This window comes from Columba livia, chromosome 10 (assembly GCF_036013475.1).
Source record: "Columba livia isolate bColLiv1 breed racing homer chromosome 10, bColLiv1.pat.W.v2, whole genome shotgun sequence".
In the NCBI taxonomy this organism is placed as follows: domain Eukaryota; kingdom Metazoa; phylum Chordata; class Aves; order Columbiformes; family Columbidae; genus Columba; species Columba livia.
In genome coordinates, this window is record NC_088611.1 from 11,812,398 (window position 1) to 11,835,587 (window position 23,190).

The following is a 23,190-nucleotide window of genomic DNA, read 5'->3' on the forward strand; positions in this document are numbered from 1 at the left end:
TTCCTTTATGTAGAACATAAGCTCTTTATGTAGAACAAAGGCAAACCAATTTTCAATTTATTTTCCTCTCTGAAGAAATTTAAATCCAATCTAATCTCTGAGAAGACTGCCCTAATCACCATCATCTGTGTGGCTCCAGTACTCCCCACTCTGGACCTGCTCTTGATGATTAGGCAAATGTAGAGCACAGCGATAATAAGAACCAGGTGTTTCACTCTTGGTGGTGAAACTGGTTGTACATGGAGAGATGAAGAGAGCATAGTCTGGCTACCAGCCTCTGAGGCACTTTCACCTGGCCACTGTTTTGTATTTGGGCAAGAGAGCACCTTTGGTTGTTGTTTGGTTGGTTTTTTGTGTTTTGTTTTGATAGCATTTAAGTGGGGAACTGTTCTAACCCCATCTTCTTCAACTTTGCTTTCTTATATAAATTACTCATGGCCCATATTCCTTGTCCTGCTCACGTACTTTCTATCCTCACCCTCTTAAAGGAACGCTTGGGTTCGACACAGAGGCTGTGTGTGTTTGGCTGGAGACTGCAGGCAGCAGGAGCTCATATGGGCTTGCTCAAATGCCCTAGGATTAAGAAGAACTGTGAAACGATAACGTGCAAATGAGATAAAGAACTGAACTGAAGGTTGGACATAGCTGTTTTTAAGGTGAGTGATGGTAATGCTGAGCTTTATGGAACAAGGTCCTTCAGCTTCTTGGTGTGTAAGTCACTGAGGCAGGGTAAGGTACTGGGTTAAAGAGCCCAGTTTACCTATTCTGCATTTGAAAAAGTGGTTGCAGATGAACTTGCATAAACTCATGTATCTGGCAAAATGTGGAGCCGCTTCTAAAACTATGAGTGTGACTGCAGCAGTGCAGGTCTTGGGTTTTTTGTAGTTTTGGCCTTGTTTCAATAACTAGCTGCACTGTGTGCTCCATTGATCTCAGGAACAATTTGCAACCAGATTAAATCTCTGCTAATGTAATTGGTGTAAATGCAAGCTTGGCCTAGCATACTTTGAAGGACGTGTGCCTGGCGGTGTGGCATGTGGCTGCTTCAGAGCAGCAGAGAAATAACATCCATGCAGTTGTAAACCACCTCTGTGGCACGTGGAGGTGGGGGCTAATGCCACTGTGTATGACTTCTCCCCTGATTTACTGGAAGGTGGATGATGTTTTCTATATTTTTTGTTCTTTTCTTATGCTATTATGCCTTTTCATTTCGTGTCAGCTTTATACCCACCCACCTTGACCACAGTGAAAGGTACTGAGCAATGATAGCGCACAGAGGGCTTCTAGAAGCATAGGTGGATGACTTCTGCCGAGCTGAGGAGAATTTTAATTAGCTTTTTTTTTATATTACCGGTACTGGCTATGTAAATCTCTATCTGTTGAATCACACTGAGATCTCACTATGGCGACAGTGAACTATGATCTTAGAAGCACAGAATGTAAAGAGAGACATAGCAAAGCAAAAGCCACTTGTTTAGTATCAGAGTTTTTTCACAGCTTTCTGGTAAGAAAAAGATAAGCTCTATTTTGCTGTATTATGGTGGAGAAGGAAGGACTGGTCACAGAAAGCAGAAGAACTTGTGCAATTTCTGCCTGGCAGGAATGCTTCCCACATGTGCCCTGGAAGATGCTACTGGGGAGGAAAGCTAATTGTGGCCTGAAAAATAGCCTGAGTTGCATTATTTGATCCTATCTCCAAAAATACTTTTTGTGTGTGTGTGTATGTCTGGTTCTATGGTACTCAGTGACTCAGTAAATTCTGCCATCTTACAATTTTTTCATGTATCATACAGGCTTAAAAAAAGTTATATCACTGCCACTACCCACCCAGTCACTTCCAATTTCAGTAGCGGGGTGGTGACCATGGATTCATGTGAGGAGCTGCAAAGCCCTGAGACAAACTCTTGCTCAGGGTTGTGCACAGTGTCTGCATTTTTTCCTAACTAGAAATCCGGGAGTTCTCTGTTGTGATCCTCTTGGTCTTTAACCTGCTCTCTTTTAAAATTTGACTTTCAGCCTCAGCTCAAATTTTTGCTTATTACTAATGTAATTATGGCAGTTTCCTCCTTTTATTTAATCTATTTCTGTCACTTGGAGTAGATTTTCAGTATAGTTCACAATGAAGGAAAAAAAAAAAGCTTGGGTCCCATCAAAATCTCCTGTATAAATAGCACATTTCCAGTGCAGGGATGTCCAGCCCAGCTCTCCAGCTCAGTGGTCTTGTGTGCTACAGAGGGGTAGCTATGAAACATCAATATCTGTTTTAATTGACAAGATGAATCCTCTGCTTCAATCTAGCATTGTGTTTAATTTCAAAAATATTATGCAGATTTCTGTACTATGCCAAAAAAAAAAAAAATCCACTTGCAGAAAACAGATTGTATGTATGTGTATTTTTGTAAGTGTAGTAACTATTTTATATGAATTGCTAGTAAAGCCATCAGATAATTTTTCTGTGATAACCTGTAGCACAAGTGTTTTGCTTGAGTAGCAACATAAGTACAGTGATGGATAAAATCAAAGCATTATCAACATTATCATGAAATTATCTGATAAACTTCTGTTGTGGGGATAGGACAATGTGGATAGACATCTATATTATACATGTCACACTATGAGGCCCTTCAGGATGGGGGATACACATGCTGGTACAAAGCAAATAACGCAGTTATTGGATTGGCAATTCATGACCAGTTGGCCAGATGCTGGTAGATCTGTATGGGTTCTAAATTAAGTTCAGGTCTTCTCCCTTGTCTTTATTTCAAAGGCACTGTTAGGAAATCTGTTTATCCAAAACCAGGAAACATTACCTAGGAGTCAAAGCCAGTTATGAATCATGTTACCTGGCCGTACTATGGGGATGCAGGTTCTCCACATGGAACAATCTGCTGTGAAGGATCTTTCAAGGAATATAGATGTGTGGATGTTCTCCACATGTTGGTCACCTGGATGGCAGCTGCCATACCCAAGCCTTATTCTTTTTGGTTACCTTACACAGTATGTTAAATATTTGCTGCAGTATATTTGGCATTTTTTGCAAATTTCCACATATATCTTATAATTTAACATTTCCATTGGCTGGATGTTCACTGTAAACACATTAATCATCCTGAATTCTTCCTGGATCCAGTTGTAGGATATACACTATTCTGTAGAATTAATGCGTATCCAGATACAGAAGTAAAAAAATGTAAGGGCATTTAACTTCGATTAATTAAACTGTATTAATTTAACAGATGGTGTGTTCTGACACCCACCAGGCTTGGGTTTAGATTTGTGATACTTTAAAGAGGGATCACATTTTAATATAAATTTTCAATCTCTACACAGGACACAGATGTTCAACTCAGCTTTTTTTTTTCTCCCCCGTTTTGTTTTGTCTTCAACTCATGGTTGGTAAAGACTGATTCAGCCCTGGGACTTGCAGAGGTTTGACACCACTGCCTTCTAAATCTGAATCCTTAGTAAGGAATCACTATTTCATTGTATGCAAATACATCTCAGTCTTCAAGTATCAATACAGAACGATTTAATGGTGAATTTTCTTTCACCTAATAAAGTATTAATTAGCATAGGGAACCCCTGCTATAGTTGAGTTATTTTGAGAGCTACCTTCTGAGAGTTCAAATAGATTTCTTCTTACAAAATTAATTTAGAAAGAAGACTTCACAGTCTTTCTAGAGGGACTCTCATTAGCAGATGTTTTCTTCTTGCTGCTCACTTTGACCAACATCTATGCTTGTATACTGAAATACTGTGGGGTAAATCATATCTTACATGTAGCTATGCGCTTTTGATTATGTCTGATACAGAAACAGCTGGTGTTGGACTTTTCTAAGGTGCATAATACACTAATACACCTTATTTCTGAAGACCTGGGCAACGCTATCAAAAATTAGCAGATTTTATTTCTCTCTCTCCTACTTTTCCCACTGCTTTAGTATTATTTAGTAACTACCCATAATTATAAGCTATTAGGACTATGCTTATGCAGCTTGGAACTTGCCAAAATACTTATGGTCTTGAGGAAGCAGCCTCTGCTCTTTGCTATTGTTCTTGATCATAATGACTCGTGTGGAGTAGATGGCGTAGATTTCATTGTGAGATTTCTTCCCCTCCATCCCCTTCCTGTTCCATCACCAGGTTCTAGAGGACTTTTAGTATTTCTGTTTAGGCGCAGAACTGAGACTAGCACTAGCTTGTCAACATGTGTATCGGGTCACCTTGCAGGTCACCCAGTCTCACACTCTTCTACCACAGGTTTTCTGCTTGTCAAAAAAGATGTCTCCAAAATTGGTATTTTATGGTACTCACCTATGATCATTATTATCGTGAGCACTCCTGGGAATACAAGGCTTCTAAGATGGCAGATTTCTTATACATTCACCATGAACCTTTGAATAACTAATTCATTAAGCAATTTTGTATATTCGATTAAAAAAAAAAAAAAGTAATGAAATAATGGTATCACTTGGGAGATTGTTCTTTACTGCAAATCCATGGTATTAAGCAAATGTATTACTATATCCTTACAATGTTATACAAAGCAAAAATGCATCTGGGACCCTCTTGAGCTAGTACTCATAAGCCTGTAAAACTTGCCTTGGCTTTACTGTGCCTGATCTTGCAGCTCCTTCCTGCACCCCCTGCTTGAGGGGTCGGTGTGACCTGCTCCTCTGGTTGCCCAGGATGGCACATCTCAGTCTTGTTCACTTGCCCTCTGCCTCTTACTTTACTTATTCCTCTGACTGGGGCATCTGGTGACAGTACATGAACATCCTCTGCTCTTGGAGAAACTTCTGTCATCTCTTTTAATTAGTCTATTTCTGGTTTTTGGCTCCAGGCTGCTTCCCCTTTCTTTTTGGCCTCTTAAAACTCAGTGGCAGTACTCAATACCTTTCATATGCAAGTTATAACCAGTACTAGCTTCCTTGAAGATTGATGACATTTAACTTGCTTTGAGCTTCACACAGAATTTACAAATAACATAAAGACAACAAAAAAACTAAGTTGTGCAATGCTCAATACATGTGTTTTTATATTTAGCAGTGCCCTTTAGGGAACCCTTCTATAAGATGGTATACATGGTTGTATAGATTCAGTTCATACGGAAAAGCTGCTGAAATTTTGACTAGCCTTGGCCCCCAGAGTTGCTTAGTAACTAGGAGCAGTTTCCCAGGTACAGCTTCCAAGTACCAACCTCAAAGTCAAGAATAGCCAAACTAAAGCAACACACAGGTTGCAAATCACTTCAGCTCACTACCATACAATAAAGAAGCAAATGTCACTTCTGAATTTCAAACAATGTTTGTTTTGTAACTTATGTCCTGAAATGAATATATATATATACATGTATATATGTGTGTGTGTGTGTGTGTGTATATATATATATATATATATATATATATATATATCTGAGAGGGTGTTCACTTGCTTTAGCTTGTGTTACTTTGGAAGGCATGTTGTGGAACTAAAACCACTACCCTCATAAGCTGGAATTACAGTGGGGCAAAGGGACATGAGTATGTTAATAAAGGCTAAATTCACAGAAGAGGATAGAAAAAAAATCTAAGCATTCACTTTAGAATTTGGTGATTTCTTCTGGGTACCTTCAAAGGTTACCATCTTAAGTCTTCAACCTGTCCAGTCCTTCTGTACTTTAACCTTATTAAGGAAGAGGGGAGAAACAGCCTAATGCAGCAAAACTGGTGGGAAGGGAGGAAAAAGCTACAATGGAAGAAAAGCAGAAGATAAAACAGACGGTGCTTAGCTTTTGTCAAACTGGAATTAGCATCTGAGGTATATCATATGTAAGTGAGAAATGGCTCTCTCTACAGGTTTGCTCAAACTTAGTAGGATTAATTATCTGAAATGAGTAGCAAACTGTTGTGTAATGAAAATTCAGTTATGTACTTAGTGGCTTAAAATTTTAGGCAGGTAAGGCAACAATGCTGCTGAAGGTAGTTAGTCAGGAAGACCATAACAGAAATAAATTCAGTTCTTTTTGTGCATTTTTCTCTAAATGGAGACAGAGAACAGGAGCTAATATTTTGGGCAATTCTACTGGATAAACTTGGGAATAACCTTGGGAATTGTGTGATTTCTTAACTAAACTCCTCCCATGCAGACAGCTAAATCATTCTGCATCGGTGCCAATATCTGACAGCACCACATTGCTGTTCCTACTTTAAAATGCTTCTCTCGCAGGATGCTAGACTGACAGGGATGCTATGAAGGCACTGCAAGGGGGAGCAATGAAACTATAAGGACAAAATGTCACTCATTTAAATATGTTATCTTGTATTATACACCTGTTGGATCTTAAAGTATGTTTGAACAACATCAGTGTGTTGTGTGGTTTTGTTTGGTTGTTTTTTGGTTTTTTTTTACAAAGAGATCTCTAAGGTATGGTTTGGTTTGTTTAGTTTTGTTTTTTTAATAGCAAGTAAATCACTTGTTTAGGAGATCTTCTTTATGACAAATGTGACCATTCACCATGAAGTGATGCAGGATGGGACTAAGCAGCCTTATTCACATGTAGGTATTTCTCTTGTCAGCATTCCCAGGTGATCTTGCTCAAATCCAGTAGCTCCCTAAGGCAGCTGAACCTTGGGTCTGTGCAGGTAGTGATACAGAACTGTAGCTTGTTAGGCTGTTTTGGATTGATAAAGAACACATACTGTGTTCCCCATATATGTGCACTGATCTTTAACAAGGACTGCTCTGAGAGTCTGTGGTTATATGCCTGTTTTTTCAATATTAGTTAGATACCTCATGTCTTCATGAATGTGAACTGCCAGTGCATTCAGTTGTTGGGTCGGGCTTTTTTGTTGTTGGTTGTGTTTGTGTTTTTTTTTTCATTTTGTTGTTGTTTGTTTTTTTTTTTAATTATTATTTTGTTGGGTTTCATTTTGGTATTTTGTTTGTTTCTATTTTTTAATCAGCAAAAAGCACATTAAATGCTTCAGTCTAGGCTATGACAGCACAGTTTTAAACTGGGGAGATTTTATCACTACACATAAGCACAGTCTGAGCAGCTCTCTTAGTACAGCTATTACTTTGTTTCTGATATTTACATGGCATGGCTGTGTAAGCCCATAAAACTTCTGAAATACAGATATAAAATCCTTGATTGCTTGGAGCCAGAGCCATGTTCCTATTTGGGTAATTGTATTCTGTCTATTTAAAATTCACACGTCAATTTTCAGTTTGATATTGATTGGACTCTTCTTCGTTTTCTTGTACTAAACCATCTGTGTGCTTCTAGGCAGTGACTGCAGTTCATCTTCCATGTAGTTGAGTTTCAGTCCCTGATGGAGGGTCTGGACAAGAGACGTCCAGGCTGCTTCAGTGCCATCGGCAGTTAAACAGGCTCCTCACGTGCCTGATGAAACCAGCTCTGTTCCTCCTGCCACCCTGTCTGGGTACCAGCAGCTGTTCCTCTTCCTCAGTTGGAGAGGTCCCCTCTGCCTCCCCAAAGTGACCTGATCTCTGCCTGTTCCACCCCAGGCAATGGCTGAGGTTTGGGTTTGGTTTTGGCATCAAGTCCCTTTAGAAACATGGACTGGAAGGAACCTTATGTATTAAATTAAACTCTGTGTCCTTCTATGTTGGCAGTCATAGCATATAAAATTCTGCTGTCCAATCCTAAACTGTGGTAGCTTGTGTTGCTTTATTGCTCAAAAAGCTGTTCCAAGCTCTCCCTATTTTAGTGGTGCAAACTGACCTTGGAAAACCTGAAATTATAATTAGTTTGCGTGCTTTTGGGCTGTCTCCACCTCTGTATTTTAATATTCTGAAAGAATATGTTTAACACCAATGAGAACTTTGCTGCAAAACCAATGCATAGCTGAAAGATCCCCAAACACTTGGCTGGGGAGAGAAAAGTTATATTTTTCTCTTTTATTCTGAACTTCCCATGAGGTAGTTCAGTAAATGCTTTCTACCAGCTCCAAGTAACTCATTACATGAAGAAGAAAAGATATAACGTCTGTTTCTCACTGAATATGCTGCTGATGAACAGTCGCTGAAAAGCTCCAAAGCACAATTACAGGGAGAGTGTCCTGGAGCCAACTGTAATTAAAGTTCTTTTGATATTCTGGTAAATCCTTAGTAGTAGTGCTTTATTCCAGCTTTCTTTTCCTTGCATGTCTGTAATGCCCGCTGGGTGTGGGGCAGGAACCCTCCCATATCAACTCTCTTGTATACTTTACCTATTTGTAATTAGCGTGAGTCAACAATACTTGCAAGAATCTGCTCAAACCACTCAATGCATCCTTCATGTTGTTTGTGCTGGCATCACTTGGAGTCCTCTTTAAACAGAAGATAATTATCACGAAAATAAATACAGCTACAAATCTTTGCGCTGTGCCTCTGGTTACATTTGGCCATCTGAAAGCTGTATCCGCAGCCTATCTAACCATTGAGATATCTGCTGTAAAATGTGGCCACCTCCCTGTTCTGCCTCTCCAACATCTTTCCTCGTGTTGGATGAGTTGCCCACAATAGGACTCTTTCTTGTTTAGCTACAGGGATAACCATGTATGTATTCTTAGATTAAAGCTAGCAGAGTTGCATGATGTAATTTGTCATAAGTAAGCCTCATTTATGTTTAAAGTTTGCTGCAAATCTTCTCTTTTAGTAGGCTGTGTCTTGAAATACAAGTGCTGTAGCGTTTAAAGCTTTTGGGTCATGTAGTTTACTGGTTTTAAGCTGCATTTTTTCGAGGTGTAAATCAAGGAAAGAAAACCATGCACCCATTCACTCAGACAAGAAATTTAGAAATGTAATCCAAAAAAAGCACCACATCTATTACTTTAATAATAACAGGTATGACATTTTCAGTGTTCTCTTCTCCGTGTTACCTGTTTACCTCCCAACAAATCTTGTGTCTTTATATATCAACACTGGGTGTAAATTCTAAGATTTACAAGCACTGAAATATTTGCAAAGGCAAGTTATCTAGTGACACTTAGCAGAGTTGAGAGTTTGCTCTTTCCAGGACAGATATTTGTTACCCACTTTTACAGCATTTGTAAAAATAAAAAAATAATTTTAAAAAAATAAATACATATGAAATGCAGTGAGATTTAAAAAAATAATAATAATAATTCAAAAGCAGAAAGGGAAGAAGGAATAAGAAGCAGCTCAGATAGAACTGCTGGTAACAGATTTAGCAGCTTTTCTAAAGAAAGTTCTTAACCTGTGCTTTTAACAGCAGAGTTCAAAATAAGCATCACACCTCAGGATGTACGGCAAAGCATCTCAAACAGGGTGAGGAGTTCAGGCCAATTGTCTCTGTTCAAGCAGCCAAGGTAGCATTTCTTTGTATTTCTTTAATTCTTGGATAGCTCCAACATACACAACATACTCATGCTTCTATTGAGTTAAATTTATTCAGGGGTTGCCTGTGATGTCTTGACATTGTGGTCCTGCTGAAGCAGCTGCCCTGTGCTGGAATATACTCTGTCCTGGTGTGAACAAACTATAACTGGACAGAAGAAACAGAATATCACAAGTTTTGGTGTGTGTTTGGTTTTTGTTTGTGGTTTGGTTTGTTGTTTTGTTTTTTCTGGAAGAAAATGAAGCTGTGTAATACGTGAAAATGTCCCCGAACTTTTGTTTTAGATAGATGAGGTCCATTTAAAATCAATAAATAAAGACCCAATTAATGGCTATAGAATAGCTCATTTAAGCCGAAGCAAGCCAAGAAATATACCGATGAAGAGACAATAACAGTTGTATTACTGTCTGAACATTACTTTGGAGCAAGGTGAAAGTGTAGTTAACAATGCTATTGCTAACTATCTGAAGGCTCATTTTGTGCCTTTTGCTGTGAACAAAACCCTCAAAAGGCAAATCAAAAGCCTGATACAGGAGACAATCATATAATAATTTCATCTGTAGGCTCAGTCAGTGGCTTGCAATGATTGTATGTATTTCCACAGTGATGAGGATGTTTGTGTAGCACATACAGCCATCATAAACCCCAGGTTGGAAGTGGATCGGCTTCCAGTTCCAAAACTGTAACTTTTATTTGCTGAGTTGGCAAGAGTTGTACAATTTATGAAAACTGACCTGTCTTCAAAAATAGTTTCATGGCTGATGTGCTCTGTTGATAGCATGAGTACAGCTCAGGGAAAAAAAAAATAGTTAAATACTGTTACCACTTTTTAATGAGCCTGTTTCTTGAGAGGAATATAAATAAAAAGGACAATCTGAAATATTTAGCCTGCCAAGGAGCTAAAAAAAAAAAAGTGGAATGACTTATTTAATAACTAATTTTGGTTATTTCTGAGCATTCTAAAAACAGGCCCAAAATACCTAAAAATGAAAGCATCAGTTTGTTAAAAACATGTTTTCAATATGTTGTATCTGAAAACTTTTCAGATACTGGATGCTTTTAGGTAGTTTAAAAATACTGTGGAAGACAGTTATTGTCAGCTTCTCCACAACACAAACCTACTGAAATGGAGACAGACCACCAGTAATAAAAAAGAATTTTTTTTTATTTTTTTTTTTTTTTTCAGATTTAGATTGGAATGAACATCTAAACTACACCAGATGTTCCTGGATATCTTTAACCTAATGAGCACAAAAAATAGGTGCACTGACAGGGAAGCACAAACACGCATTGAAAAAATTCATTGTAATTTGCTTATTTTGGCAAGTAAAATATATTAATGAATTGGTATTTTTTTCGATTAAAATGTGGCACCTTATCTTCACTGAGCTGTCAGCTTTTTTTCCTCCTATCTCCATTTTATGAAGCTGCTCTTTCATATATAGCTTTGAATTATTCTCTCCTTTACCATCAGAGTGGAGGTAATGAAATATGTCAGAAAGATGACTGGAGCCCAATAGGTCCTAACATAAGTTCTTTTGCTCTGCTATAGCATTATAACTTAACTTCTGAATGAACTTATTTTAATATTATCTTTATTTTATTAAGAAGAGGAGCAGAAGATCAGAAGTCCCTTGATATCATCAGTTCTCAATCCATTTGAATAGACCCTACAGACTTCTGTAATTATTCACAAAACATTTTGAGCAGATGTCCACAAAATGAATTATCTGCTGTCTGCCAAAATCTACTTCTGGCAGGCAGTGTAACAGGTAAATAAAAAGGGAGGTTGAAAACATGAATAAAACATGAATAGAACAGCTTTGGGCATTTTGATCCTCATAAATTCAGAATCACCAACTGAATCTATAGAAGTGTGGAAGGTAGGGTAGGCTACCATATGAAAACATGTTGAATGGAGTCAGCTTTGGAGGAAACGCTCTTAATAAGCACTTCCTCGTGGCAGTGTCACTGTGCCAGGTAACAGAAAACACTTTGGGATGTGGGATGGCAGCAGTTCTCCACATCTAGCACAGTAGACAGATTCTGGACTTCCAGCATCAGTCTGAGCCCTGCAGGTCATACAGGCCAGCATCTTGGATTCTTCAGTTTAGTGAAAGATGCAAATGCCTGGAACTATTGTTATTCTGCCATTGGCAATGAAATCCCTATAAAATTTAGCCTTAGTTTTAGAACCCAATTAAAAATACTTAATCTTTTGCCACCCATACTAAGGAACCTGCATGATGCTTTCCTGATTAAGGCAGGCTGTTCTATACCATTAAGATTAAGAAAACCTGGCCCCTACCCTACAAAAAGGCTGAATGTTGCGTTTAGTAAATCTGCAAATATAAATGCTATTCAAGAGGTGAATTTTAGGTTTTAAAACAGTCTTATATTAGTATGTAGCATTCTGAGATCCCATTAAAAAAAACCAAAACAAAACTATCTGTATGGCATTGTTCAGGCAGCTTGACACAGAATCAAACCAAATGAAACATCAATTATTTGAGAGGAAGGGGGTTCCCAAAGACTGTATCAAACTAAAGTGTACTATGTTCTGCACTCTTTCACGGAACAATAAAAAAAGCCTCATAGTACTTTACAAGCAGATATTGTCTTATATCCATACCAAAATTTTATCATGTTGAACAAAACACAATATTTCGCTGTTTCAAAGAGGAAGAACCTGTAAAGCAGAAGCATTAGCAAGGATGAGAAATCTAAGCACCAAGAAATATGAATGAACATTTTTGCATATGGAAAGGGTTGCCACATAAGTGGCGAAGATGGGAGGACACAATGATTTGAAAATTGTGATTGAAAAAAATTAATGGGTAGGTAGTTAACTTCATAAATAATGGATCAGATTTATTCATAGTGGTTTCATATTAAAAGCAGTGATAAATTAATACCGAGCAGTAATCTGTTTCTTTGCAATAGTTTTGACCTATTCAGTGGAACCATTGTAGTTACTAATTCGTACAGGATTACACATAATTGGGATGCCCAATTATAATAGTTGAGTTTCAGAAATGACAACGTTCTCTTTCCTTCAGGGATCTGTAATTTATTCCATTACCTTGGACGTGTGTTATGCAATATGCCAAAATAAAATTTGCAAATGTTCTCTTAAATCCTGCTATCTTTGGTTCATACTGTATAAGTGAAGGAAACATATTGAGAGGATTAAAAAGATGAGAAAGAATTACCATTTTAATACATTTGACTTGACCATGAGGAGACAATAGATGGTCTTCAGTCTCAGTAAATCCACTTTAATATACATAAAGAGTTCAGAAAAAAATTGTTCTATCCCATTGTCTTCAAGAAAGCAACAGCAGTGTGGCCTGTGCTAGAAATGCCAAGATTACTTTATTTACCAAAGAAATCTGATGCTTTATTTTCTTTTGCAGGGACGGCTTCCCTTACCATCTTTTTTTTTCCACTAAAATCTTTCATTACTGCCGTAATTTGTGTGAAGTCTTATGCATAAACTGCTAGCAGAAGTGTGGCTGATGCCATGTTTCCATGTATTTTGTAATTTCCAACATAGAAGCAAATCTTAAATTTGGCCAATGGTTCTTTTTATGTGTTGACCCTTAAGGCTGCTGAGATATTAGCATAAGTGTTTGAAGAAAAGAAAAATCTATTTATACAGAATCAATAAAGTGTTGCCATGGGAAACCTGAGACTCTCAAAAGGAGGTTTCCAAAAATAGAGGATTTTCCAGGGGATAGAATGGCTCGTACACGTTTGGTTCTTTCTGACTTGCGATCTCATTACCTTCATTCATATGGCACCCAAACCTGCCTGATTCAGAGGAGGAATTATCCTCATGTAGATCATCAAGCAGCAGAAACTGGAAAAATTACTTGCTAGGATGTCCCCTGAATATTACAGGAGTTGGATAAAAGAGAATTGTGTGAGTAGTAATGCAACAGTCTGACTTACAGAAAAAAAAAATCTGTAGAGAGAGTGTCTGTGGAGGACCTTCAAGTATGCTAGAGAATTTTGTATGTGGGTATTTCAGCTATGCAGATACACAGCTAGCTTAAAGGGCAGAAAGGATGCTGGAACTCAGAGGGGAAATATTACTTTTTCTCATAGCTTTGTTTTCAGTATAACATTGCACGTGTTATTTTGTTTCTGCTAGTACTGTCTCAACTATAGAATGTGTGTGAAAGTACATTTATACATTTTTCTGGGGTTTGGGGAGGATATTATCTGTAAAATGTGACATTATTGTCTTCTGTCAGCAAAGTGAACAGTTCCCTATCAGCCCCTAAAAAATGACTGAAGATAAATGGGAGTGCTTTCCTGTTGAATGATGCAGGATTTTTCACGTAGGGTGAGCAGGCCTCTAGGAACCTACGTGATACAATGAGTAGTTTTGTTCTAACCTTTTCTGCCTTCCTACAAAGGCAACGAAGCTGGATTTTAAACCCAGTGCAAGGGTGTGGTTTGCGCTACTGTGCATTTTGTGTAATACGAACTGAAGGTGTCAGTCGTGATGTTGCTGGTTCTGAATTCAGTTTACAATGAAATGAATTGGAACAAAGCCAAAGACAACCCTGAATGTCAGAAATGCTATCTTTAAAGTGATTCTGGATGCACAGGCAGCCAAAGAAGTTCAGTCCCTTTTCAAAGTCATGATGCAAGTATTGTAATGCAGATTACATCGATTTGCTACAAGTTACTGACAGCTAGCAGGTATCTTTAAAAGATTCTCCACAGTACTCACAGAATAAAAAGCTCTCTGCATGAAAAGGAAGCTGTATTTTCATGCAGATGATACATCCTAAAAACAGTACCAATGCTATCATATATGTAAGGCAAAATAAGAGTTTGTATAATATATTTTATGACTATGACAGTGTTCAGCTTATAGCATAAACAGTTCTTATATTTAAGCACATAAGTAATGCCAGCGACTCAAACGCAGCTTAAGTACTTGCTGGTTATTTTTCTAGTAATTAATTTATTGCAGAAAGGCAATAGAAATGCTGACTTGTAATACACCGACAGTAAGTTTGCTGTGGTTCTGAACTATCCTTGTGCAGAACTGGTATGCAGGTGTATGATGAATGAGAGTTGACAAGATTCTACAATAAATACTTGAAATACCAAAGCAATGACTACTGAAGCATAAAAGTAGTACTGTACCAGGCCATAATTCAAAGCAGCATTCCATTTACAAATGTAATAAGAGTAATAGAAAAGATTAACTTTCACAGGAAATTACCATTTGTGTGCCTAAGTGTATGTTTTTATGAAGTTTAGTTTCCTACAGGCTTTATGTTTCTGCGTCAAAGTTACCAGAATAATTTTAGATTGCAGCTCCATTCAGCAATGTTATGGCACTCTGTATACAGTTCTCACAAGGACTGCTTCCCACTGGGGACTCACTTTTTGCAAAGATGTCTGTGTGTTTCATGCTTAACCGTAATACAAGCACTGTAGACTCCAGTGTGTGCTCGTATCTTTTATTTGCATGTAAGAGCACCCGCAAGCCTTTGGGACTCTGCCGGAACAATGGCTGTAGCTTCTACACATATTTACATGCAGGAGGAAAGTTCTGCAAAATCTGGTTCTCTATGGAGGAGATGGAGGTGATTTAGATACAATGTGCTGTTCATTCAATGCCATAAAATATGCTTCTGTCCCCTCTAGCTTTTCATTATATGAGGACGAAGTGATGCAATGTGCCACTTCCTACAAATAGTGTGATTCACTGCTGGAAAGAATTGCCTGAGTGGCGAAAGATGCATCTCTTTCTGAAGCTACAGAAACAAGTTCAGTGAGTTCTCACCACTCGGATCTGTTTGTTTACCAATACAGGAGATACAAGTGGATATGAGTGTAAGAGATTTGCCAGACACTAAAACGTGATTATGAAGCAAAAATGAAGAAAGCTAAATAATTGTTCTGCTTCTTCCTTCTTCTTCTGGAACTTCTGCTCAATGTCTGAGCTCCACAGAGTTGTTTAAAACAACCATCATTAAAAAGTTGCTATCACATCTCTGACAGTTTTATATTTTTATGTGCTTATAGCCTGTCGAAGTTAGAGTAAAACCCTGCAAGAAATCCCTTTTGTATCCAGTTGCAGATCTGGGAGCAGAAAGTAGAGCTTGCTACGGCTGTAATTGCTGCCTTGGATTTCAGCTGGCCACTTTCTAGCATTATTCACAAGACAGCTTTATTGCATTTTGAGATCTGATTAACTGTCACAAAAGCCTTGGTACCAAGGTGGTGGAGTGACATCCCCAAAGCTGAACATGGGAAGCTGTCATCTAGAAGGTGACATAGTTCTCATGCTCAAATATCACAGCTGTTTATAATGCCACCAGAGTGGTCTCTTGTTGCTGCAACACTAAGACATGTCAGAGACTCAAAACGGAGGAGTGTGGCACCAAGGTCTGTGTCCTGGCAAGGTGAAAGCATGTATGTTCTCAGAGTAGGTTTAACTAGCTGTCAGCAGAAGAAATGTTATGGTTACATTTTACATCCAATTCAAGTACATGGAGTAAAAGGCAGCCACAGGAGGAAGAGCTCTGCTTATCAAGGAACCTGTAGCAATGTGCATTGTCACCCTTTGTCAGTGATGAAGATTATTTTGCCTTATACCACGTGGTCCAGTTAGGATCACAAAAATTACCAGTGCTACCTGTTGAAACGGCATTTCCTCAGATTTTCAAATTATTTTGTATAAATCTTCCATTTTATAATTTTTTATATTGTAAGAAGCATTTGAATATGCATATTTTTTTAATGCCTCTACTTTTAAAAATACACTTAAAGCTGATAATTGTGATTTAGCTCAACCTCCACTAAAAACAGGGGGAGAGGGGGATGGGGAACACCACAACACGATCAACTTATGGGTCTCTATTCCACATGGAAGGCCTTCTTCAATGTTTGCTCCCTGTACCATTTGTAAAAGGCATTCCCTTTTTTTCCCCAAATAACTACAGAGATAATAACTTGGAGAACAATACTCAGCTTTCTGAGTAACAAAGACATTACAATGGGATTGGGGTCAATTGAATGAAAAAAATATTCTCTATATTTTGCTGCCATTTTGCTCTCTTGTAAATTATTCCATGTGCTCCAGGTAAGCTCCATATTGTTGATCTGTTTTTCAAAATATGAGCCTGTGAGACTTCTGGCTCTGGAATGCTGTAGACTCCAAACGTGCTTCTGTGTGCTGAGCACTCACACGACTTAAAATCTAAACTGGAAGTCCCTAAGGTGATGCACAACACTTATAATTCTAATAGAGATGTTCACTGTAGTAGATTGGGAGAAATTAGGTAAAATATTATCACTAATCTTTGTGCTAACTGTATTAAGTCTCAGGATGTATTTATAAAGGCAAGGGAGGGCATTATCAAAAAGATTTATCCAACAGTGAAGTTTTTGTTACGCATTAACTAGCTTCTATGTGTCAAAGTTCTTGCAGTTTAATTGATGATAGTGGAATCTAGAAGAAATAGTTAAAAACATGACTATGCAGGCAACATGGTACTACTTAGCACAAAATACAACTGTTTGGGGCTAGTAATTTAACCAACACAAAGAGAGAAAATTGAAACAAAATGAACTTTCACTGGCAAGTGTGAAAAAGGTAACAATAAAATTTTGAACAAGCTATCAAAGGTTTAATCTAAACGTTACTGAGAAGTGCATAAATAAATGAAGAACAGATCACCAGCTACAACAGAGTAGCCTCGTAGAAGGTTAGGAGTTGCTTTTTTCAAAGAAAGAAAGAATTTAGTGTCTGAAGTCCAAGTAGACTCAATCAATACATTCAGGGCTCTTGAGAAATTTTGAAAATATTTTCCTACTTGTAGTGATTTAGGGCAGTCAGGCATGTAAAAGATTGAATCAGTTGTGAGAAATCAATGACCTCCCTCCTACAAGATTCCCACTGAAATGAAAACTTGCCAATTACAATGGGAGGTGTGATAAGGCCAGCAGGAAAAGGATGTCCCAGACTCGAAGAAACAGCATGTGAAATGTAATATCTATTATTTTTTTGTGCCATTAGGATGTGAGACAGAGGCCTGCTGAACATCTTATCTTAAAACTCCAGAATACCTCTCCAGTGGCAGATTAGCAGTGGTGACACAAAGCAAATAAGCAGAGCTGACACGTGCATGTGATAATCATTCTCCGTCTACTGGCAATGTCTGCAGACATTTACCTCTCCTCTCAGCAGGTAACTGCAGTGCTATTTCACTGCAGCCTTTCAAATCTCTTGTCAAATCTTTTGGATGTGGTACAACAAAAACTATGACAATGGATAAGTTTGCTTATGTTCTGAAACCACCATTTAACATGAGGATCACTATTTTCTTATTCTTTTACCACGACGGTCCATCTTTTGTCATGCTAAGGACCATGTGTGCAGGTCCATGGGGCTGTGTCTCCATCAGCAGGTAGGGCAGATGTGTAGCTGCTGTGGAGTACCTGATGTCTTCTCTACATGTTCCTGGGGCTTTCTACTGCAAATCGGGACTGGACTTGTCCTATGGGCTGAATGCCTGTTTCCTGAAGGTGTGCATTAGGTGTGCTCCTGCAGGGACATTTTCCAGTTTGTTTTCATCTGAGAGGAATCAACTTGTGTGAAGCGAGAGTGCTTTGCAATGTGAAGTGAGGCATGATATGGGGGGCAAGGCAGAGATTCACTTTGGTCAGGGCAGAAGGCAGGTACTGGCTTCCAGGGTGGAAAGCACCAGGGTGACCAGGTCAAAACAAGGAATGCAGGTCACTATTACACTGCACAGCCCTTTCCCAATGCTCTCCTCCTCTCTCCCCTCCCTTCTCCTTTCCAATTTAGAAATTTCAATTTGGGGTGATATCCTTCCTCGGCTTGCTGCTATGGGCCACTTGCCAAAATATCTCTCGGGGAGGGTATGAAAAGCAACCCAGCCGTTGTAAGGCTGGAGATGAAGCTACAGGATCTCAACATAATCAGAGGTAGAGGGGATGCCCCACAAAAACTGATTGCTGTGGCTTTGTGCAAATGCTCAGTGATTCCTCCTAAAGGGAAAGTGAATTCCCTTTATCTCTTGCCTTCCAAGAGCAGTGTTTCAGAGAGAAGCCAAACAGCTGTGCTTACAGGATCTCACAGAGATTCCAAAAAGCTGATAATAAGGTTTGACAGTCATGTCATAATTGTTAACAATGGTATTGGAGATGTGCCAACAACCTCACACTCTCGCTGCTTCTCTGGGTGAGAGGAATTGCTCTATGACTGTAAGTCTGCAAACCACATTTGACATAGAGACATTTCATGCAAGAGGTAATATAAAGAAATGTATTGTATTGAGCCGGACTATACAATAGCCTCAAAGGATGAGGTAATGAAAGAGAAGAGGCTACAGTGATATCACATTTGTTATTTCTGCTCTCCACGCATTCAAGCCTATTGTGTGCTCTCCACACATTAAAGCTTTAAGGAGCCAGGTGGAACAGCCTGGTGTAAAGGTCTGGCAGTGGGTGTTTGGTGTTGTCTGCTTATTTACTGCTGGTAGAGTCAGAAGTGATTGATTCAGGTTTCCTGATGAAATCTTACCCTATGAAAAGCCATTGCCTGCTCTCTTTTACCAGCATACCATACAGAGAAAAGTTTCTAAAAGTGTAATTTGGAGCTCCTTGTACTCGTCTCCTGTACAGCTATTTGTCCTGGTTAACATGCACCCAATAATGTAACTGTCAGAATAAATCACAGCAAATGATACTTTTCCATATGAGTGTCACAAATTTCAAAGCCAAGGTTCTGGGATTTTTTCAGGCCAATGGAGAGGGTTAGTTCCTTCTGAAATTTGTTGACCCTCAGACAGCCATAACTCTTAGCAACCTTCACTGCAAAAGGAATCAAAATACAAATCAACACTATAAAAAGTGACATATGAGAACTATGTCCTTTTTGCCTGTGTTGGTACTTCCTTTTCAATGGTTCTATTAAAATCCGTATAAGCAAACTCATGCAGATTTCTCTACGATCTGATAACAATTATAGAATGTTGTTTACCTTATCATGGAAACTGTCAATAGACCTAGTTAATTATTTTTTTTTTTCTTGTCCTGTGAATTTTAATTAACAGTTTATTAACTCACAATCCAGTTCCCCAGAGGTCACAGTAGAATTCAGGAAGATATATTATGCACATGCTCATTCTTTCTCCTAAATTTAGATATTTTCTGGTCCAGAATTATTACATCAATTTCACAGCACTACAGATACAACTCTGAGCACTCCAATTATCTGCTCCAGAATATAGCAGCCATAACTTCAAGCCATCATTAAAAAGTTTATTAATTTAGCTCTACTGAGTGCCAACCATTTTACAGCAGTGCAACAGAAAGCTACCGGCCATGTAAGAAACCGTCAGCTATTTTTCTCTCAGCTTGGTTTTCTAAAAGGACTTTGTAAAATTTGCAAGGATGAATAGTAGGGCCATTCAGAATCTGCATGGAAGCTTCCCTAAATCCTTTCAAGAATAAACAAGTGTTTAAGGCAAGAAGCTGCTGTTTTCTGAGCCTCAGAAAAGTGAGAGCTGGCTAGGGACTGCAGCAGCACTATAGCTCTCTTTTTCTCATAATTTCTAAGGACTGAAACTTCGTTGGTTTACACACTTACTGGTATGTGCTGCTTCCCCTTGAGCAAGTTTTTGCTGGTAACTCTGATAGCAATAGCTGAATATAAACTTCTAAGTTCACTCTTAACCATATTCTTCCCAAGATTTCTCACACTCTTAATATCCTGAACACCTGAACTTCAGCCGAATCTGGCAGTGACATCCGTTAAACTTCAACTGACTGTTGTGCCCCAGGATTGTACAGTCACCTAGGATGCCCAACAGCCTGGCAAGAAGCATCAGAGGTACAGTAAAAAGAGATGCCACAGAACTGATAAATCCTAGTATCTAATGACCAGCATGTCACTGAATCCTCCTCTGAGGAGGAGTTGTGGGGCACTGACCCAAGCTGCTGCAGGTCCAAGCCTGAGTAGGGGGAAGGAAGGGGAGAGGAGGCCACTCACCTTGACAAAGCATGGCACCCAGTAAGGAGAGCAAGCATCAGAGGCAGGACAGCTCTCTGGGAGTTGGTCAGTCTGGAACTTTCTGGGATTGTAACACCTGGTTATATGTAACTGGACCTATGTGCCTCCAGCATGGCTCTCATTCTGCATCCTTCATATGACAGGAAATCTCACAGGGATTTCCTTTGGCAGAAAAGTTCAAGTTTGGAAGGCAAATATCCTCTTTCAAGAGGATTGTTTTCTCTGCATCAAGAGTGGTATTTTTCTGTATTTGGGATAGATTCTGTACTTAAAAGTACTGAAGTAAACCAAAATTCCCTGAGATCATCGTAAGTCTGGCTGCTAGAGCAAATCCAGACGTTAAAACTAAGCACACTTTGCAACCCTGATGCCCCCCTGTTCTTTCAGACATAAAGGCTCTGATGTGCTCTTTGAAAATGTTAGTTGTCATAAGTATTATGATACCATTATATCAATTGCTTGTCATTTAATGTTACTGCTGGTCAAATATCTGAAAACCCAAATTCAGAGTCTGTCTTTGAATTACAGAAGACAGCTGCCAAAACTGGCAGCTTAAATATCATAATTTCATCAACTGTGCATCAGCCTGCAGCAGATGCCAAGATTGGAGGAAGCACCGGGGCAGAGGCAGGAATGCTGTGGCCAGGGTAGTGCTTTGGGGACCAGTCGATCTCCCAAATATCTCCCATTGAGGTTGTGGAGCTCAGTGTTGACTAACTGGGAGCAGGTTTGGTTTTCTTCACTGTTTTGTGAAGCCATGCACAAACACCCAACTTTCCATGGAACAGAAGATGAAAATCCCTGACCTACACTATCTGCTGAACAGGTTGAGGGAAAAATAAAGCGAGCAACTGCTGTGCATCACTCTCAACACAGCCAGAACTGACTTTAGAATGACATAGACATCGCCCAGGGTAAAGGCCACACTCCATTTCATAGGAATATCAAACAAATGCTGAGAAGTCAGAAGGTCTTTTTTCTGAACTGAAAATGAACTGTTGCAGTTCATGGGCTGTTAGTAGTGCAGATGCTTGAGGTTATGAAAGTGTAAAGACAGATTTCCAATCTTCAGGCAGAAGACTGGCAACAAGGACAAATGGAAACTGGGCAAAAAAATACAGCTTTTCTCAAGTGTAATAAGAAACTAATATGAAGTAACTATTTGGAAACTACTTCAAAGCCACTTAAGTCAATGAGAGTTTTCATTTTCCACTCATTTCAGTAGGCTTTTAATCAGGCCAATAAAGGAGAGTCAAAAATAGGCTGGTGGAAATTAGAGAGGTGTAATCAAAATGTATGTATCCATTTGGACATGGGACATAAAATGGACATTTTACTTCACACAACGTTTTATGTTCATACTTTTGAAGATACTTAATTAGAACGACAATCAGACTTTCATTGGCAGAGAACATAATAATCTAATAGGTTTTGTAGACTTCTATAGAATGCTAAGTATAAAATACACCACCTATAAATTAAGGTTCAAAAGGTGACACAGACCCAGAATATTAAATAACAGCATCCTTCCCAAGCTGAGTTAACGGTTACAGCAAAATTTATTGCCAATCTGGCTACAACATCTGCACAACTAAAGGACTTGTTAAAGAAAAATGAAACTTGTCTTTCTGCCAAAGTTTGGAGAGGCTTAAACAGAAATTAATATCTGTAAGAAACCCTGGAACATTTTTGAAAAATTATCTGGCTGGCGGTACCTGCTGTTTTTCAGAGGAAAAAAAAAAAAAGTGTTTTAAAAGGCATATTTCACAGTGCAGCTAAAACTTGCTCCACAGAAATTACGGTGCTTTGATACAATTACTTTCAAATTTTGTTCTTGTTGTTAAGATAAATTTATGCTAATCACATTTATTTCTAACAAACTAAATCTGATACATTCTCTACAGAGACAGACCATAGGCTCTTGTACTCTCACAAAACATCCTGCATGTTGAAGCTAAATAGTAGGAATATGGTTGACAAGACAAATCCCATTTGTATGTGCAAGTTCAAGGTGACAAATCAAAACAGCTCCCTCCTTTGGATAATAAATTCTCCCTCCAGTATGTGTTCTGGAGGAATATTGCCAGAGTAGGAATATTGCAGTTGAGATGGTCTGCAAGAGCACACATGGTGCTTAAACGCTAATAATTTGAAAAATCAACCCTGAAAATGTAGAGATAACAAATTACTGCATGTGCGCTTCTCTCTTGCTCTCTGTGAGGAAAAAATGTGTTTGTGTGTGTACATGACAAATTTATAATAGCGATTACTGTGTAGCTATTTGTTTTTTACCGTGCCGTTTTCCATATTCCATCTGAAGACAAAAAAAAAACTTGCTGCAGGTCTCAAAAACAAAGGCATAGCCTTTATGAAGCCTTCTAGATTTTAATTTCAAAACTGTCATGGAGGAAAAATCTAAATTGCACATTATTCACAGAAGTAGCTACAGCAACCAGACAACCTAATTGTCCTTGATTCTCAACCCAATATGAATTTATTTATTCCCTCTATTTATTTCTTAATTTTAAAATTTTTTAAAAATGCAGATTTAGAGATTGATATTTGTTGACTACATGAAATAACAGTCAAATCCAAAAGTCATCCAAGTACTGAAAAGATTAAGTTGGCTAAAATTCAGGGTATGTATGGTGTCTTAATTTTCACTTCCTAAATTTTCAATGAAATCAGAAAGAAATTGCTCTTTAACCAGCCTGGTACCTGTTCAAGAAGATACCTGGGCTAGATATGCTTAAAAGTATTTGAAGTCCCATCTCGA

At 38.5% G+C, this 23,190-nt stretch overlaps 1 long non-coding RNA gene across 1 annotated transcript; it reads left to right on the forward strand.

Moving 5' to 3' along the window:
* The first annotated feature begins 238 nt into the window (after window positions 1-238).
* Window positions 239-17,558, forward strand: LOC110358473 (uncharacterized). Its single transcript, XR_010474961.1, has 3 exons — window positions 239-342; window positions 489-656; window positions 17,394-17,558. It is a non-coding gene; the product is annotated as an uncharacterized LOC110358473 (long non-coding RNA).
* Window positions 17,559-23,190: the final 5,632 nt, after the last annotated feature.